The sequence below is a fragment of the Mastomys coucha genome, unplaced genomic scaffold, assembly GCF_008632895.1.
Source record: "Mastomys coucha isolate ucsf_1 unplaced genomic scaffold, UCSF_Mcou_1 pScaffold14, whole genome shotgun sequence".
Taxonomy (NCBI): Eukaryota; Metazoa; Chordata; class Mammalia; order Rodentia; family Muridae; genus Mastomys; species Mastomys coucha.
The window spans coordinates 20,369,070-20,390,566 of record NW_022196896.1 but is presented as its reverse complement, the minus strand read 5'-3'; the positions used below and the strand labels follow the sequence as shown (position 1 = coordinate 20,390,566).

General features: G+C 37.7%; 1 long non-coding RNA gene across 2 annotated transcripts in view; it reads right to left on the bottom strand.

The window, feature by feature from the left end:
• The window catches only part of LOC116088039, a 184,913-nt gene that overhangs the window by 29,662 nt on the left and 133,754 nt on the right, over positions 1-21,497 (bottom strand). Inside the window, exons 4-7 of one of the 2 annotated variants that reach the window (XR_004117742.1) lie at positions 20,158-20,199; positions 13,501-13,546; positions 12,830-12,880; positions 12,452-12,598 (exon numbers count right to left, since the gene is read on the bottom strand). This is a non-coding gene — a long non-coding RNA (uncharacterized LOC116088039). Of the gene's footprint in view, positions 1-12,451; positions 12,599-12,829; positions 12,881-13,500; positions 13,547-20,157; positions 20,200-21,497 lie in introns of those variants that run through there. The other variant, XR_004117741.1, reaches the window with a different exon arrangement.

Below are 21,497 nucleotides of genomic sequence, written 5' to 3'. Positions count from 1 at the left end.
GGGAGATTGGGAAAATTGGTAACATTTGAAATGTAAAGAAAGAAAATATCCAATTAAAAAAAAAAGAAATATTCAACATTCTTAGTCATCAGGGAAATAAAAACGAAAACGACCCTGAGATTCAACCTTACACCAACTAGAATGGCTAAGATAAAAAACTCAGATGACAGCTGATGCTGGTGAGGATGTGGAGAAAGTGAAATAGCCCTCCATTGATGATGGGATTACAGGCTCTTATCAGCGACTCTGTAAATCTGTGTGGTAGTTCCTCAGAAAATTGGAATAGTTTTACCTGAGGACCCAGCTATATCACTTCTGGCCATATACCCAGAAGATGCTCTAACATATAACAAGGACACATGCTCCACTATAGCAGCATTCATATAGTTCATAGCAGCATTATTTATATTAGCCAGAAGCTGGAAAGAACCCAGATGTTCTCCAACAGAGAAATGTATACAGAAAATGTGGTACATTTACACGATGGAGTACTACATGGCTGTTACAAACAATGACTATATGAAATTTGAAGACAAATGGATGAAAATATGATCCTGATTGAGATAGCCCAGTCAAAAAATAACCACTCACTGATAAGTGATATTTGTCAAAAAGAGCTTGGAATATCCCCAATACAACTCATAGAACATATGAATCCCAAGAAGAAAGAAGATCACACCAAAATATGGATGCTGCAGTCCTACCCAGAATGGGAAAGAAAATAATCTTGGGAAGTAGAGGGAGAAAGGGATCTGGTAGGAGATAAAGGGAAGACAGGAGGGGGAAGGAAAAGGGAGCCTGGTTCAGATATGGGAGGAGATGTGAGAGAAGTACAGAGGGTCAGTAATTTGAAAGGAGGAGAGTAGCACTAGAAGGAGCTAGGGGTAAGTCAGTAGAAAGTCCCAGATGCCAGGGGCTCAATGGGTTCCCAGGATCCAGCAGGGAGGACACTATCCAAAATATCCAACAAAGCAGAAATAGAACCTGTAGAGACCATATCCAGTGGAGAAGCAAGACCTCTAGTTGAGGGATGCGGCCACCCACCCACCTGAAAAATATTAATCCAGAATTCTTCCTGTTTAAAAGAAGTGCAGGGACAAAGAATGGAACAGAGACTGTAGGAAGGACCACCAGAGACTGCCACACCTAGGAATCCATCCCATCTACAGAAACCAAACCCAAATACTATTGCTGATGCCAAGAAACACTTGCTGACAGGACCCTGGCATAGCTGTGCTCTACCAGAGTCTGACCAATACAGATGAGGATGCATCCAGCCAAACACTGGACAGAGCACAGAAACCACAATGGAGAAATTAGGGCAAGAACTGAGGGAGCTGAAGGGGTTTGCAACCCCATAGGAAGAACAGCAATATCAACCAACCAGACCCTCTCCCCCAAAGCTCCCAGTGACTAAACCTCCATCCGAAGAGTATACATTGGGGGACCCATTGCTCCAGCTGGATATTTAGTAGGGAATTGCCCTATCATGCATTACTGGGAGGTTAACCTCTTGGTCCTGTGGATGCTCAATGACCCAGGGTAAGAGAATGCTAGAGCACTGAAGCAGGACTGGGTGGGCTGTTGGGGAGCACCCTCATAAGGCAGGGGGAGGGGACGAGGATAGGAAGTTTGTTGAGGGGAAACTAGAAAGGGGGATAACATGTGAAATGTCAATAAATAAAAACCAATAAAAAATGGAAAAAAAAACCCAAACCAAAAAAATCCCTAGTGCTGTCAGTACTATCTAATGTGAAAGATGTCATTCTCAAAATAAATTATGACCCCTAAATTTGGAAACACAGACTACAATGAACTTAGTTCCCATGTTTCGGTTTAATTATACAGTATGTGCTTGTATGCACAGAGTTGTAAAAAGTAAGCTGGACAATGATTGTCTCATAGACCTTCATCTGTTAATGACCTTAAGAAGAGATTTGACAGTGTGATTCTTTGACATATAGTCTAGTGCATAGATTTATAACTGCAAGGTTATGCAGACAATTAGTAATTTTAGTATACAATGCTTGTTAGCCTGGCATAGAATATTGTACTTATCATGGGCTTCACCATCTAAGAAGAACCAGAATGTCTAAGAAGGTCTTAAAACAGCATAAGTAGTTGGAATTGTTTTGTCACCCACAATCTGAATGTTAAGTCAGACTCAAACTTCTATGTTACTCACAGTCTATACCTTAAAGTTCATACAATTGTTCATTCCTTTGTAATTTTTAAGAAGAAATTCGTGGGGGATGGAGTGGATACTGAGGGAATGACCAACCAATAACTGGCTCAACTTGAAAGCATGTGCAATACTAATATCCCTGACATTATTTATGAAACTCTGTTATCTTGCAGACAGAAGTCTAGCATGGCTGAACTCTGAGAGGCTCTACCCAGCACCTGACTCAGAGGGTTACAGAGACCCACAGCCAAACAGTGGATAGAGCTTGGGGACCGTTATGGAAGAGTTGGGGTAAGAATTGCGGGCCAGAGGAGAAAGGAACTGAGCAGGAAGACCAACAGAGTCAACTATTCTGGATTTTTTTGGAGCTCTCAGAGGATGAAATATGAACCAAAGAGCATACACGGGCTGGGCAAACCCCCCAAACCCCTCACAGATGTAGCAGGTCTATAGCTTGGTCTTCATGAGGGTTCTGAATAACTGGAGTAGAAGCTCTCCCAGAAGCTGTGGCCTTTCTGTGGGATATTTTCTTCTATCTAGACTGCCTTGCGTGGTCTCAGTGGGAGAGGATGCACCTAGCCCCTCAGAGACTTTATGTGTCAGAGTAAAAGAATTCCCATGGAGTCCTCCACCCTCTCAGAGGACAAGGGAAGGAGAAAGGGGGAAGGATTGTTAGAGAGGTGACAGTGAGGAGGGGCAGTGAGCAAGACACAACGTGATTAAATAGCAATAAAAAAGAAATTTTCTAGAATAATTTTTACCAAACTGTAACCTCTATAAAGTTTAAAAGGAATTATATTTAGTCAAATAATGGTATTGGGAGATGTGAATATGTTATCAGTTATGGTGTACATCCTTTTGTGGAATAACATTAAGAATTTTATGTGATTTAGAGAGAGAGAAAGAAAGAGGGAGAGAGAGAATATCAAGCTATATGTCTGTTATAAGTTCTTATATTCTGTCAATTGCTACAGGATCTAACTGTAGAGATTTTAGATTTTCAAACTCATCTAATTCTTTAAATTAAAAAATTACAATCTGCCTCTAGTTTTTATATTGTTTCAGTTATTCATTGATAAATTTATGATTTTTTATATTTGTGATTTTTGTTTGAAAAAATACCTACTTCTGGCTATGTGTATTGTACAAAGAATAAGTTCCATAACTTATTCTAAAGAGAACCTAATTTTATAAAGAAGACAAGAGCTTAAAATATGTGTGATGTATGATGTGTGTGAATCTTATATAGATTGGTTTTATTATTTTTCTACCCATAGACCCACCTTGTGCTATGCTGTAGTACAAAGCTTACATGCAGCATACAGTTGTTGAATATTTGAAGTGTTTCTAGTTCAGACACACACACACACAACACATATATGCAACAATGATTGAATATTCAATTTAAAAACATTATAAACACATCTTGAGTACTCAGTATTAAATGGAATACCCATATGATCAACTTTAAGGCTGGAGCATCTTGCAGAAGTGGGGTCAGAAAAAATATGAGACAAAAATGGGGAATAAGGCCATGGCATGATGTCTTTTGAGCGCAGCATGGCCATGGCACTTTTGAACTCTCAAGCCCATAGGATCTGTAAACATTGTACCATTGATTGGATAGGGTGTCATGGGATGTAACATGTTCAGCATAACTTATGGCAGTCCAGGGAGGTTGGAGGAGAGGAAATACTTGTCTTCAGAGATGAAGCTTTCGCTGTATATAGCTCCAGTGGATAGCCTCACTTCCATACACCTGTGAGAGTCCTTGGTTAACTCCATGGGGGCCAAAATAAAACCAGAAGATATGAAAGTAGGGCGTGGCCTTCATGGGAAGGAGAGGGAGTTATTAGATATGGGAAAGGATAGGAGAAGATGGAGAAGATGACCACAGTCATAAATAAATGAAAGTTTCAGAGAATGGATTAATATTTTTAAAATATGAATAAGTATTTCAACAGTCTATGTTGAAATTATAATATTTGGGAAAAAGGATTAAGATACATTTTTGCTTGTTTATATTTATTAAAGTCTAGATATTAGAAAAATATAAAGTTTAGATGCTATACTTAAATCACTTTTATCGACTCCCCTTTCAAGGCATTAATAGCAATAAGCATAGGCTCCAGTATCAGATAGCCACCCCACGTGAAGTTTCACCTCAACTTCTGGATCTGGAAGGCAGACCACATCCATAAGGCTAAAATCAATCCTAGTTAACAGAGTGCTTACCAAGGGCCAGACCTAACTACATACTTTAGACAACTCATTTCTCAAAACAATCATCTTAGGAAGGGCCCTATGTTCACAACTGTAGGTAGACAAAGGAGGATTGGATAATATTTTAGGATGAGATGTCACATTTATTAAATACTATATTAGTATTTTTAAACTTATTGAAGTTCTTTCAGAATTCACTGTATCTGGAGAACTCTTTATGGCTAATATTGGGCAGAGGCTACTTGCTTCTGATCAATGAGGTGCTTCTAACCTTTTATAATGTTTGACAGCTCCATAGTGGGACTTACCTAGCTCCAAATTCTGGTAGTATGTTTCTTGGAAATACAGCAACAAAGCAGTGTTATCATTAATATGAGTACAGCTAAGGCAAGATTCTAAGTATATATTTGTTACATCAGTATAATTCATAGGAAAGTTAGGGATAGAACACTGAGACACTCTACTTCTAACTTACATCTTTTGTTCCTTGTAAAGTTATGGCATCAAGGTTATTAATTCTTGGCTGGTCTCTCATCTGATATATTCTACATGGTTATAGAAAAATAATTAATGAATAGGCCATCACTCCTCTCCCATGTCAGTGTACAACTATGGCTTACTGATTGTAGTATGAAGATGTATTTTAGTGAAGAACCTTGCTATTTTTCTTTGACTTGAGATATGAAAATAAATTGTGCCATGTAAAGAGAATAAGGTAGTTTCATTATGAATTATTAAGCTTTCCCTGTTTCTTGTGCTTCATACATTAACTTTGAAGTATGATAATTTTCCATGACTATTTCTAAGAGCAGATATCTGAAATAAAAGGTGGTCCTGAAATAAGTTTTCACAAAATCCAAGATTAGTCTTCTTTGACAATGAAGGGATAATTCATTACTCATATAGTTAAAATTATGACTATAAACTGTATAGCAATAAAATTCTTCCCATCAATAATAATTTGTAAATGAAATGTTAAGGAATATGACCACTATATTGGCATATTTATATATGGTGAAACAGTGCATTGTGTTAAAACACATGGATTTTTCTATTGACCCTATGCTTCATTTATATACATGGACAAATATATTAAAAAGTAAAATATAAGAAAAGGTAAATGCTTTTCTTTTGTCATTCCTGGTATTTAGTGTATGCTAAAGCAAGTAATAAGAGAATGCAAGAATAAAATTCACTGGAGAAAGCAAGTTTTCAGTGGAAAATTGCAGTGGCAATGTGGTCTTAGAAAACAAACACAGTATGGGTTATTTATACTTTGGAATAATAAACAGTCTTTATAAAGAATGAGGTTGCTGTGTGTGCACTCACAACGATGGATTTTCAAGATGTTAAATTGAAAAACACAAGTTGCAGACTAAGTTGTAAAGATGATTTATTTATGAGAAAAATCCCCCAACGATATATATTTGTAAGTATACATATGCAAATTTACAAACTAGGAATAGAACAAAGCCATGGGTGGTGAAGAATGAAGAACTTGTTGAGAATAAGAAAAGCCCGAATTTCTGGATTTATTTCTGGATATATTTATTTTATTGGCTAGAATAAAATAATGGAATTTAGGCCTTAAATAATGAAAGATAATATTTTTAACATTAATGAAGTCTTTAGGTTTTTTTTTTTTCATAATATCCCTGAATGTTTTATTTTAGGAAGTCAGTCAGTCAGCCAGCCAGATACACACATACACACATACACATACAAACACACACACTCACACACACACATACACTCACACACACACACACACACACACACACACACACATACACACACACACTCACACAAACACATACACACACACTCACACACATACACATACATACACACACACACATACACATACATATACACATACACACAAACATATACACAATACACATACACACTCACACACAATATACATACACATACACACTCACACACACATGCACATACACCCACATACACATAAACTCACACACACACATACACATACAAGCACACACACATACACACACACATATACACACACTCACACACACATACACACACTCACACACACATACACATACACACACACACTCACACACACATACACATACACACACACAAACACATAACACACACTCACACACACACACACACACACACACACCACATGCACACACATGCTTCCTTGTATAATAAGAAACTGAAGGTAATATAGAAATGCTCATTTGCTCCTTGTAAACTGGACAGAAGGTGGTAAAGGATGCATGCATTAATCACACTTGCAGGGAAGAGTTGCTACTTTCATTAAGAATTGTACTTAAAAAGAATAGAAAAAAAGTCTTTCTTCTGCATCAAAGTAAGGAAGCAAAGTATGTTAGAAAGATTTTCCAAAGTTGGAAAACTTAAATCAATTTTGAGGCATGAAGAACTAAAATTTTCAGTCTTATTGCATTTTTGTTTTCATCTTCTGTTCCTTAACGTTCTGAATTGACTATTCCTATATAAAGGACAGAGAGCAGGGACTTAATATACCCAAAAGATGCCCCACCATGCCACAGGGGCACCTGCTCCACTATGTTCATAGTGGCCTTTATTTCCTTTTACTTTAGGAAGTCAGTCAGTCAGTCACCCAGCCAGCCAGATACACACACTAGCTGGAAACAACCCAGATGTCTCACGACAGAAGAATGGATACAGTAAATGGTTCATTTACATAATGGAATACTACTCAGCTATTAAGAAGGAGGACATCCTGAGTTTTGTAGGCAAATGGATAGAACCAGAAAATATCATCCTGAGTGTGGTAACTCAGACCCAAAGGACATGTATGGTATGTACTTACTAATAAGTGGATATTAGCTAAATTATTATAATTATTAATAGCCAAATTATTAGCAAAGTGCTGCATATCCAATATACAGCTCACAGAGCTAAAAAAAAAAGGTCAACAAACTGAAGAGCCCAAGTAAGGATGGCTCAGTTTTACTTGGAAGGGACTTTTTTTCTGAAAGAAAGCAACCACAAGGGAGGAGGAAGGGACATGGAAGGGAAAAGGGATAGGGGGTGGATGGAGAGGGGAACATGATCAGGTATTGGGTGGAGGAAAAGAACTGAAATCTCTGAGGGCCAACAGAAAGAATAGAAACATGCAACCTCTGGAGGTGAAAAGTTGGGGGGACCCTCCAGAATGTACCAGAGACCTGAGAGGTGAGAAACTCTCAGAACTCAAACAGAGGGACCTAAGGTGAAAGGCCCTACATTGGGGAGAGGGAACTTGTAGAGCCCATCTCCAGCAGAAAGACAGGACTCAAAGTGAGGGATGGGGTTGACATTCCACAGTCAAAACCCTGACCCATAATTGTTCCTGTCTGAAAGAACTGCAGGGATAGAATTGGAGGAGCCTGAGGAAAAGAAGGTCCAGCGACCCCAAGGCCTCACAATATTACTGAGGCTATGGAGTGCTCACAGAAAGGGACCTATTGTGACTGCCCTCTGAAAGACCCAACAAGCAGTTGAAAGAGACAGATGCATATATTTGCACCCAGCCAATCGACAGAAGCTGCTGACCACTGTGGTTGAATTAGGAGAAAGCTGGAAGAAGCTGAGGAGGAGGGTGACTCTGTAGGAAGACCAGCAGTCTCAATTAACCTGGACCCAGGAGATTTCTCAGATACTGGAACACCAGCCAGGCAGCATACACCAACTGATATGAGGCCCCCAACACATACAGCAAAGGAGTGCCGGGTCTGTGTTTAGTCAGAGAAGATGGACCTAACCTTCAAGAGATTTGAGGCCACAAGGAGTTTAGAGGTCTGGTGGGGTGGAGTGGGTTATGTAGACATCCTCTTGAAGACAGAGGGGCAGGGAGGAGTTATGGGATGTGGAACAGTCGGAGGGTGGATGGAGAGGGGAGTAAAATCTGGAGTTTAAAAATAAATGAATGAATGAATAAATAAATAAATAAATAAGAACTTTTGCTAAAGAAACTGGACTTGTATCTAGTGTTTCCAAGCCAGGGAAGGCATGCTTTCAGATTTCTGATACTCTGTTTTTGAAGGTAACAGAAGACCATGGAGAATAATGAGACATGTTTTAGTCCATTAATTGTTGCTATATAACAAAATGACTGAAAACATGATAATTTTTAAAGAATTGTTATAATTGGGTCTTGTTCTGAAGATTGAAAAATTAAAGGGCATAGCACTAGCATCTGCTGAGGGCTGGGTTTTTGTTTTAGTTTGTTTTGCTTTTTCTTCCATCTATGTCATGACTTGGCTGAGGTCTTCACATGGTGAGAGCAAGCACAGATACTACCATGTATCTCTTTTACTCTCTTTATAAAGACATCATGCTATTATAGGAGGCATCTTTGTCACCTTCTATAGTCCTGAGGGCCTCCAAACATACTTCACCTACAAATTCCATCAACACATGAATTTAAGAAATAAACAACCTTGGTATACTAATCATGGCTGTGTAGTTATTTCCTCTGAAATGAAAGATTCCATCTTGAAGGGAGGCTCCTTAAGATTCATGAAGTAAACAGAATTTACAAGACTCAGGAAAACAGTAACTCAAAAGTCTCAGGGAGTTTCTGAAACTAGCAAGATTTAACAAGCCAGTCCCTGGGATTACAAAAGCAGTAATGGCTGATGGGGAGGAATCTGATCCCATTATGCTGTCTTTAAGTCATTCAGGGTGCTGTAGAGATGAAGATTTTGTGAGTTGTTAAGCAGGCTGTGGTGGTGGCAGAGCTTTCAGAGATACAATTACCTTTGATTTGTTCATGTTCCTGTAAATAACTCATCACCCACACTCTTGTTAGTAACCTCAGTAGGTTACTTCTAAGTTTGCCATATTGAATTTTCGTGGATTCATTATTTACTACCTTGTTGTCAGTTGTCTAACTGAGGTAAATTGAACTCATTTACATCTCTCACCACAGTGGTGCAGGGTTTTTCCAGAGGCCTTTCAAGTCATCTAAAAGGCATTTATATGCTGCTCTAAAGTACATAAAGTTAGATTTCCTGTAGATACTTATCCTGTCATTTGTTGCAATGGATTTTACCTTTTTGACTCCTTTATATCCTCTGTCTCTATGTTAAATGCTCTTATACTACAGGGTTCAGCCTATACTTTTACTGAATTACTACCCTTTCATAAGTGAAATTTTTCCCTTTTCTCTTTGTAGTAACAGCTCTTTCCTTTACCATACTCAATACTTGTTGAATCAGAACAACAGCGCTTATAGGGTAACAGGCCACTGGACAAACCTCTCACCTTGGCCTGCCTCCAAGCTCTGAGAGATGGAAATCTCCCATACCTGCCACCCTGTCCACCCTGTGACTCAGTGTTAACTGTCAAAGCAATACTTCCAGCGGGGCTGTACTTTTCTGTTAGCTCATGTGAATGTTCCAAAGACCCTATAAACGCCAACCCCTCAGTCTCTCTTCCCATTCAGAGTCATTCTAGTTTCTCCCTAATAAATCTCTTGCCTGAGAGTTGTAGCATGGTGTGCCTTTGAGGGTATTCCTTGGCTCCCAAGTGTCAAGATGCCTTTATGTTGGGAGAATTCTTACAAGATAAGTAAGTGTTACATCACATTCTCTCAAGGCTCATGAGGCTTTTGTGGGCCTCAGCCCAAGAGTCTTTACATGATCTTATGGAAGCTCTTGTCCATGTTTGCTATTATACAAAAGAGCAAAAATGAATGCGGATGAGAAATTCGCCCCTGGTGGCCTTTTAGTGGACACTATTCAGTGGTTCAACTTTTTGTAAGCTGTCCATTCTATCTCTTAAGCTAGTCATACTATGGGACAGACTCTTCAGTGATGTAGATATTATTAATGTCTTCAGGCCAATTCACCATAGTGTAATTTCTTCCAGTGTATTCTGCTTTTCGAAGAGGCTCCAGCAAACCCATTAGTTAATTAGCTTTGGTTTGGATCAATTTTTTTGTTGTCTTCTCTTTCTGGGATGAATAGACATTTTATTTTCTTTCGTGACCTGAGTTTCATTTCTGGGACATACATTGTAGAAGCACAGATCAACTAATATATGTCTTGAGGATAATAGGTCATATTTAATAATTAATTGGATAGTAATAGCCAGATATTAAATAAGTGAAAAAATATTATGGGCATTTAAGTCTCAGCAACTATAAAAATAGGGCTTTCATTTACTGTGATGAAGAGGAGAGGTAAGTTTTTATGAGGATAACCAGGAGCTTATTTGTAATTTATGAAGCTTGTTATGATATTATTAAATATCTAAATGAAGATAGGAAGAGTTTGTATAAATGAGTAGCATTTGGAGGAGAACTCTAAGATGAAGGAGTTTATATGGGAGTTCTTTTAAAGAGCATTATTATTGAGCTTCAAGGGATGGGTATAAAATAGAGAAAGAAGAAGAAAGATTGAGCCTTGTAGGCCGACATATAACTCATTCTAGAAGTTGATGAGTGGAGTGGTTAAGCAACATGAAACTGAAGGGGGAGGCAAAAGAGGAGGGCAGACACTGAGAGGGATAGAAATAGATGAAGACAGAGACAAACACAGAGAGAAGGGGGAAGGAGAGGGAGGAGAGGTGGAAGGCAGGAAGCAGGGAGGTGAAGAGGGATGGGAGAGGAAAGATGAAGGGGGAAGGGAGGGGGAAAGGTAGAAGGGGAGGTTCAAATTCTGTTACTCAATCAAGATGAAGCTAACACCTAAGGGTTCAACCCATGTGTCATCATCTTGAAACTCTTCCTAGTCTCTTTTCCCAAGTAGCTCTAAGCTGCTTCCTACATATTTGTGTTTGTGTTTCAAATGCTACTTTGAGATTATCCTTATTTCATTCTCCACTCCCCTGAATGCCAGTACCCCAATAGATAGAATTTTTGTTTTCTATTTGATATTGTATATTTTGTGTTCCTGATTCAGGGTGCCTTCAAATGAGAATTTCAAATGAGAAGATTATTGATAGTTCCAATATAACACATGGAGCTTTGAAGTTATTAAGATTTATAAATCCTAATGCAACAATTCTTGAATCAGAAAAATTAAATTATTTTAATGAAAGACGTGCATAAGTACTAATTTAAGGTTCATGGGAATTTTTGCTTGCTAGTACTTTGGATAACATGACTTAACTGTTCTGAAGAGGAAAGACAAACAACTGCCTTGGTCCATTTGTGATGTCTAGGGTGGTTGTTTATAGTGTTTTCTATTGCTTTCACATCATGGAATTAGTGAAATAAAGTGATAGTGTTTTGTACATAAAAGGAGTTATGCAGGTAAAACTTGTACAGTCTCTCTGACCATGTACTTTCTGTCTCTCCTGATCACTTTGAGGGCTGAGGAAGAATGGAATTTTCTACTTTTAACCACTTATGATTAAGCCATTGAGAAACTGGCAAAGAGAATGCACAGGGTTTGTGACTGTGCCTCTCAATTCATATCTTCACAGAAGCTTCACAACTTGTCTCTGTGTAAAACTTATGTCTTTGACAAGTTAACAAGCAAAGTTGACTTTAGTCTGGATGAGGATATACACCAAATTCAACCATTTGTTTATTTACAGGAAGAAAAAGAACCTGAGAAAGACTATATGTTGTTGGAGACAGAGATGGAAGTGGCTCATGTAAAAGCTGAAGAACATCAAGAGTTGCCAGTATCTGGAAGTCAGAAGGAAAGAAAGCATGGACATTGCATTTACTGTTGTGATTTTCAATACTATGGAGAGGAAATTCCTTCCTTATAGCCAGCTGTCTGTATATCTATCTATCTGTCTGTCTGTCTGTCCATCCATCCATCCATCCATCTATCTATCTATCTGTCTGTCTGTCTCTCTATCTAATATCTACATGTACGTATGTATGTATGTATGTATGCATGTATGTATGTATGTATTGTGCATCTATCCATTTATTTATTTGTCTGTCTATCTTTGCTTTAAATGGTGATAAACTGAGGGCCTGGGACAGACAAGGAAAGTACTTTATATTAAATTATAAACTGTATCCAATCTTTTTACTTTTTAATTTTAACCCAGGGTCTCACTATAGTTCCCAGGCTGGCTTTAATACTCTTAGTCCATGCTGAGCTTGAGTTGTGTTTCTCCTGCCTTAGTCTTCCACATAGTTGGAATTATAGTCTGCTTCAAGGCCCAGCTGAGAAAACACATTTCTCTTGCTTGTTGTAATTTGTTATTGAAACCCTGTGGAACAGTATAAATCAGAAAACAAAGTAATCTCAAATTGTGGATGCCTTTGGAATGCAAGCCCAAGTTTATCAATGTCCACCCAGCACATTCATCAATAACAGAAAGCTCATTGCTCCCAGTAATTGCAATGATTTGTAAAGTAGATTTCATCAGACACACAACAGGATTTACTGTCTAAGCCAACTGATATTAATGGCATGCTTTAGAATCAAAAGTGGTTCTTACCCTGTGAGTCGTGACTCCTCTGGGGTTTACCAACCCTTCTACATGGGTCACCTAAGACCATTTGAAAAAACACAAATGGTTATATTATGATTCACAACACTAGCATAATTACTGTTATGAAGTAGCAATACAAATAATGTTATGGTTGGGGATCACCACAACATGTGGAACTGCACTAAAGGGTCTCAGCATTAGGAAGGTTGAGAATCAATCTTCTACTTGTTTCTCAGTGTCGTCTCCCCAACAACAGTTTTCCAGGAATATGGGAAATAATTAGATAAACCTTCACTCCTCTTAAACCTAGTGAACTACAAGGCAAAAGGAGGGTCCAATAGGCTAGGGTTTTAAAGCTCCCTGGAGGAGCCCATGCCTGCTAAGGTATAGGAAGCACTTCCTTAGGAAGTGACATATTTCCACCCCCCACCCCATGAGACCAGGAAGCTGATGAGCTAGTAAATGATTGATTTCCTTCCTTCCTTCCTTCCTTCCTTCCTTCCTTCCTTCCTTCCTTCCTTCCTTCCTTCTTTCCTTTCTTCTTTCCTTCCTTTCTTTCTCCCTCCCTCCCTCTCTCCTTCCCTCCCTCCCTCCCTCATTCCCTCCCTCACTCCCTCCCTCACTCCCTCCTTCTCTCCCTCCCTTCCTCATTCCTACTTTTTCACCCTTCTCCAAACCTTTCTTTTTTACTTCTTTAGGAGTTTTTCTTTGTCCTGTTGAACACTAGAAAATCAAGGGCCATGTTTTGTTTTATTTTATTTTTATTTTTATTTTTTACTTCTCATAAAATAGATACAAATTTCTTAGTTAAATTTCCTAGTCACTGAAATTTGGGGTAATGCCTGTTTTATGGGGAAATGAAGAGGTACAGGCTAATAGCTGTAGTGGCTGCTATGCTGGATAGGTTTGTATCACCTTGACACAAACTAAAGCCATTTGTCATTTGAGGGGAGGGAAGCTCTAATGACAAAATGCCTTTATAAAATCTTGCTGTGAGCTACCTGTAGGACATTTTCTTAATTGATGATTGATGGGGAAAGCCCTAGTCCAGTGTTGGGGTGCTATTCCTGGTCTTGAGTTCAATAAGAAAGGAGTCCGAGGAATCCATGAGGGAAAAATCAGTAAATCACACTCCTCCATGGCCTCTGAATCATCTAACTCCAGATTCTAACTCTGTGTGAGTTCCTGTCCTTTGATGATGAACACTGATGTGGATGTGTGAGCTGAATAAACACATTCCTTCCCACATTGCTTTTGTCATGGTGTTTCATCATTCCAATACTAACCCTAAGACAGCCTCCATTCTGACAAAAGTACTATCACTTTAAGATCCTGAAGTTGGTTCTTACATTTCAAGTTATGACTTTTCTTTTACAGCCAAGAATTTCACTCTTCAATACACTCTACATTGGAAAAGATCCTTTGCTACTAGTGTACTGTATACTGTAGACACAGTTGCTGCTGTTTTGCCTTTTTAAAAAATTGTTCAGGTTTTTTATATTATTTTTTAAGTACAACACTTCTTCCCTTTTTTTTTTCATTTCCTCCAAGTCTTCCCATATGTCCTTTCCTGCTCTCCTTCAAATTCATGTTGTTTTTCACTAATTGTTACTGCATGTATGTGTATAACCCTCTATAACCTTTCCCTACCCTTAAATATAACCTGTTCAATCTTTATAATGTTATTCATATGTATGTTAATCATACATTTTGTAGACATTGTTTCTTAAAACTAACTTAACAAATATTGATTTCTTTTAGATATTCTCAATCCTGCTCTCACATACAGACCTTCAGACCCCATCCTCTATACAAGTGCCGATGTCAGTGTGAGTGCCCCACTTCAATTGAGAAGGACTGGAGGACATATGTAAGTCATATTTATTTTGTCTTTGTGTTAATGAGATTGGGTCATACTAGGTAATACCAGCTTGTCTCACACGCATGGTCCTTCTACCTTAGCACACCTTTTAAGTGGTTGGATTACAACCATGTACCACCACACCCAGTTCTTTGCATGGAATTATTATTAATTCTACATTTTCAACAGATATTATAGGATCATCATGGTCATATTATAATAGCTTGAAGTGAATGTTTATAATGTGTGATTTATCATTATAAATAAGTAAATGTATCACATTTATCATTACAAAATTAGAGAAAATGTGAACACTAAAAATAATCTTAAGCAGTGGGTCACTGCTTTAAGGAGTATTCATAAATAACATGTATTTATACTATGGAGTATTTATCATGTTAGATACTAAATTAATAGTCCAGAAGCTGGAAACAACCCAGATGTCCCTTAACAGAAGACTGAAAATGTGGTACATTTACACAATAGAGTACTACTCAGCTATTAAAAACAATGACTAAATGAAATTCCCGGGCAAATGGATAGAACTAGAAAATATCATCCTGAGAGAGTTAACCTAGTCACAAAAGAACACACATGGTATGCACTCACTGATAAGTGGATATTAGGCAAAAAGCTCAGAATACCCAAGGTACAACTCACAGACCATACGAAGCTCAAAAAGAAGGGAGACCAAAGTGTGGATGCTTCAGTCCTAGAAGGGGGGCATAATAATTACAGAAGGTAGTGGGAGGGAAAAATCTTGGAGGAAAGGAAAGAAAAAAGGAGGCAGGATCAGGTGTGGGAGGAGAGGGGGAGAAGTACAGAGGGTCAGGAAATTGAAAGGAATTATGTAGCAGTGGGGGATGGGGAACTGGGGGTAGCCACTAGAAAGTCCCAGAGACTCCTAGGACCCAACTCGGATAGCATTGGCTGAAATACCCAACAAAGGGGGGGAGAGAGCCTGTAGAAACCAAATTCAGAGGCTAGGCATAGTCCCTGGTTGAGGAATGGGGCTCCCCATCCATCTGAAAAATATTAACACAGAATTGTTCCTGTCCAAAGGAAATGAAAGGACAAAGAGTTGAGCAGAGACTGAAGGAAAGGCCATCCAGTAACTGTCCCACCTAGGAATCCATCCCATCTGCAGACACTAAACCCAGACACAATTGCTGATGCCAAGAAGTGCTTGCTGACAGAAGCCTGCTATGGCTCTCTCCTGAGAGGTGCTACCAGAGCCTGACCAATACAGATGTGGATGCTTGCAGCCAACCATCAGACTGAGCACAGGACTGCAATGGAAAAATTAGAGGAAGTACTGAAGAAGCTGAAGGAGTTTGCACACCCATAGGGACAACAACATTATCAACCAACTAAATCCCTCAGAGCTCCCAGAGACTAAACCACCAACCAAAGAGTTGCTTATGTAGCGGAGGACTGTCTTATCTGGGATCAATGGGAGGAGAGGTCCTTGGTCCTGTGGAGACTGGATGCCCCAGCATAGGGGAATGCTATGGTGGTTGGGTGGGAGTGGCTGGGTGGGTGGGGGAGCTCCCTCATAGAAGCAAGTGAAGGGGGGAAGGATTTATGGAGAGGAAACAGGGAAGCGGGATAACATTCAAAATGTAAATAAATAAAATAACCAGTAAAAAAATTAAAAAGGAAAAAAGACTCAAAGGAAAAAATCGAAACTCAATATAGCATTTTTATTAATACATGGTGTTTAATAGACATTTTGCATTTAAAAAGGAGTATTCATAAATAACATGTATTTATACTATGGTGTATTTATCATGTTAGAGACTGAATTAATATTCATGCTCTCTATCTACTTTAAGTCTTACTAAGTATAGTAGGTAGGTAATAATGTTACCTACCAGCATCTCTGGAATTTAATATTGCTTTTTATTTTCTAAGGGAAATCATAGTTGACAGTTCATTTGATATCCTTCCAGACTGACTTCTATATTTCTATCTACTACTGTACATTTTCTGTATATTCCTTGACTATACTTAAATATCAGAATATTACCCATATATTCCTTGACTGTGCATCAGCCACTTTCTTAGTTGTATCAAGAAAGAGGACGAGGTTTTATTCTTTATTTGACTTGCTGTTTTGGAAGTGTCAGGCTATTGTAAGTGGGCCCTGATACTGTGGGAGTGCTGTGGCATATCACAGCAGAAGTAAATAGATTCATATCAAGAAGTAGAAGGAGAAAAGACAAAGGACTTAGGACCCTACTCTGTCCTTCAAGGCCATACCCTCAATATCATAAAAACCTCCTGCTGGGCCCATCTCTTAAAGTTTCTATCATCAATATGGAATGTTTGGGGTAAGCCAAACTGGGGACCAAGTTGTTACCCCATGGAATTTCAGAGGCATTGAAGATTCATCAAGTTGACTGCCTGGAAAGACACCAGGTACAAAGCTGGAATGCAACCTTGGTGACTATAGTAGGATGGACACCAATAAAATTCAAAGCTTTATTTTCTGAACACAGTGGTGCTCTAAAACAAAGAAACCTTCAGGCAACTTGGTTTGATAGGTCTAACTTTTAAATTTGTGCAGAAATTATAGAATCTTGAATTTTTTGTGTATCTATGGCATAAAGTTAAGATGAGGCTCATGCTGGTTGCAGGGCTCATGGCTGGGTGACAAGACAGTGATTCTCTATCTTCCTCTGCAGCATGTGTAATGCCTTTCAGCATTATGAATCCCAGTCAGCAGGGATAAAGCTTCTTTTTAAAATTTTAATTATCTTGTAATTTTTAAAAATTGTCTGCAATATGTTTTGATCAGTACTAAGGTTTACTAGCTGAGAACCACGAGAAGACAGAGGTTGGTGAAAATACTTAAGACTCCTATGTTTGACACTTGACATCCATCAAAATTAAAATCTCCTGTACAAACATTCGGAGATGGAACTCTTTCTTGATGATGACAGTTCCAGAAGATAATGGAAAGTTCTTGAGGAACCAATTCTTGGGTTGTGAAAGTAGAAGAAGCTCGTAGAATGTTTAGCGTTAGTAGAGGCAGAATAAGAATTTACAACTGGGTTTTCTAAAGCAAATTTTCTAAGTGTAGTCAAAGAAAATGGCCTTGAAGAAACTTCTGGAACTTCAGTCAAGCTGAGGATGACTTAAGATTGCCTTAGTCACACACCTTCTGCCCATATCCTCAATATGGGCATTAACATCCTACCCTCAACTTGTGCAAAGGCATTGTTAGAATTTGATTTAGGTGATTGAATTTGTAAATTTCATTTGAGAAGAAGCAATTTCTTTTCATGAAGTAAAATGATATTTACAGTTTAAAAATCCCCTTCATGTGTTCTAGGAATTCTTGATTCTATTTTTCACCAATATCTTATACAATTCTAATAACTAATTCTAGCATATTAGAAAGTTACTAATTTTATGTTGTGTTTACTTATATTATTATTTCTTTAGTTATCTTGAATTATAACTGACAATAATGACATACCAACATTGTAGAGTTAGTCGAACAATAGATTAAAATCAAATAATAAATTTAAAATTATTAATTAAATAATAATTTTATGAGCATTTGTGTGTTTTCTGAATGTGTGTCTATATGCCGTGGCTTGTGGAGGCCAGAAGAGGTTATTGGACCTCCTGGAACTGGAGTTACACGTGTTTGGGTTCTACTATGAGTGTCAGGAATTGAACCCTCGGTCTTCTGGAAAAGCAGCCAGTGCTCTTAATCATTGAGCTATCTTTCAAATCTCTATGCAATAGATTAGCTTTATCTATGTCTAGTATATTATTTAATTGTCAAGTATCAAATTAATTCCAGTATTTATGTTTTACTGACTTTAAGCTTTCTTTTTTAGGCTTTACTCTCTTTAAAAAATTACTGGTAGAGAAACAAATATAGTTTTATGTTAAAAATTTATATATATTTTATAAGATATACATTTTAAAAAATTTAGTATATTGATATACCTTTCTGAAAAGACAAGAAAAACCATAGGTGTTAGTCTATGAATTCTGATATATAAATAAAAGCAATACAAACAAAAGACATGGTTGTTGTCTTTGAGGTTAGTCTTGCTATTCTAGTATGATGTTTCATTCAAGGAGCCTATTGTTTTGTTGGGTATATTGGTAAGTATTTGGTGACTCATTAACACATCAATTTTTACAGTTTGTTTTGCTAGTTGGATAGAATTTTTTCCAGACTGAGATGAAAGATGCCAACACACCACTTATGCCCTGGTTTCATTGCTGTTATGTGGTAAGATATTCTGACAAGTATCAATATGGGGAAACAGGGTTTATTTTACTTGTAATGTTGGGTTATAGTTCATTATTATGGGAAAACCAAGGCAGCAGGAACTGGAAGCAGCTAATTACATTGCATCAATATTAAAAAGCAGAGAGAAATGAATGCATTCATGTCTAAATGTACCTAACTGTCTCTGCTCATATGCAGTTCAGGACCCCAAAAAAGGGAAACATGCTGACCACTCTCAGGCTGTCTTCCCTTTCTCATGTAATTCTACACTGTTTCAAGTTAACCAATAATAAAAATAGAATTAATATATTGCTTACAAATAAAGACTGTCTGTCTCAGTTTTATGATATTTGAGTGGAAACACACAGCCTGTTTTTAGTGGTCTTTAATGTTTATTGTGGGTTGGTTGCCATGAGGACTAACACTGTAACTCTGCTGCTATACATTAAATATCTGGAGGAATGCACATCTGCATTGGATTTTCCTTTGCTCTTTGTTTTTGAAGTGCTGAGTTCTGCTACAGATTTTGGGTTGGTCTTAGATCTAAGAAGTTCTGGCAAAGCTGCTGAAATGATATCTCTGTATATTATCTTTTAATAAAATAAGTAGAAAGGGCTGACTGATTTACAGAGCAATATTTTTTGCATCATTACCCATCTTGATTGTATACAAATAGATGTTATTTTCATTATGTGCAAGTACTGTATTCTTTGTCATATGTTTATTTTGAAATCTTATATCTTTTCTGGAAATAAAATTAAATTGGACAGAAATTTCTCTGCCCAATCTCTTAGAAACTCAGAAGATATTTTTTGTTGAAATCTTTTAACTATGATATTTAAGATTGAAATGTTTTGCATTTTTCAACAACCTCATCTGAAAAGGACAAAATTGAGTGTCATTACCTGATCTAAACTTGTTTAATATGGTCATTTTTTATTCATGCACATGTTGAAAATTGCTTCACACATACGAAACTTTATTAATATGAAGACGCATTATGTCACATTTACAATTTAGCTTTTAAACTATTCTTTACTTTAATTTAGTGTTATTAGAAGATTGGAGTTATGAACTACCCTTTCATACAGCTCATTCTAGTAGAGTTGGGATATTTAACATTGTCCACATGGTGGGGTTCTAAAGTATATATATCTACAGTTTGGAAAGAAACTGGGTGCATATTAAATTATTGGAAGACAGTAGAATTCTTACCTAACACAGCTTGGTTCTATTTCCTTTCATATAGTGGTGATCCTAGAAGAGGAAAGATGAGAATCAATAGAGCCACTCATAAAGTGCTCTCTGACTTGGAGATGGTTGACAGCTGGAAATCAATTAACAGTAGTTAACAGCAAAGTTCATCTCATTTCTAGACAGCCTTTAGAAGTACAATACATGATATTTTCTTTCATACTTGATAAGATTAACACTTAGCTAAGTTTTATTCCCATATCAATATGGAAGAGTATTCATATTTTTCTATAGTATAAATGTAGCTGAGAAGTTAAACACTACCCATGTTATTTATTTATGATCAACCACAACAGGTTTGTAAAATGTATATAATTATTAACAACAGTTTTTTTGTAACAAATTTATGGGATGGAGAGATAACTCAGTGGGTAAGAACACTTGTTTTGGAAGCAAAAGGACCTGAGTTTAAATCACAGCATTCAACATAAAAGTAAAGCATGACTCCACTTATCATTAGCCCTGGCATTAAAGACTGATCCTGCAAGCTCTCTTTCTAGACAGCTTAGCAAAAACTGACACACTACACACACACACACACACACACACACACACACACACACACACACACACATGCGTGCATGCACACACACACACACGTGTACATATACAAAGGTGTGCATACACTCATGAAGACATATAGACAGGAATAGTGGCACACACTGGTAGTCCCAATGTTTAGAGGCTATGGTAAGAGAAACATTCTGTATCTAAAGCCTACTTGAGCTACAGAGTGAACTCACTGTGAGCCTGAGCTACAGTGTGAATCTCTGTCTCACAAATCCCAAACCAAAGCAACAAAAGAAAACAGAGAGAGAGCCAGAGGAAGAAAGAATGGGATGAGACTGTGGGGATGAGAATGTAAATGTAATGGTTCTTAGAGCTGTGATTCCCAACCTTCCTAATGCTGTGACTCTTTAATATAGTTCCTAACCATAATTGCTACCTCATAATTGTAATTTTGTTTCTGTTTTGAATCATAATACTCTGACCTCTGATATCTGGTATCTAGGATATCTTATATGCAACCCCCAATGGAATCATGACCCATAGGTTGAAAACCACTGCCCAATAGGTTTCCATGTTTGAAAACTTGGTCCACCCTCTTTGAGAAGGTAGTAGAATGTTTATAAGGTAAACATTTGCAGGAGGATTCCTTCCTTTCTTAAGATATTTCTTGTTAGATATTTCGTCAGAGCTATGAAAAATCATGGGAGGAGGGGAGAATGAGAGAATATTGAGAAGAGAGAGAGAGAGAGAGAGAGAGAGAGAGAGAGAGAGAGAGAGAGAGAGAGAGAGAG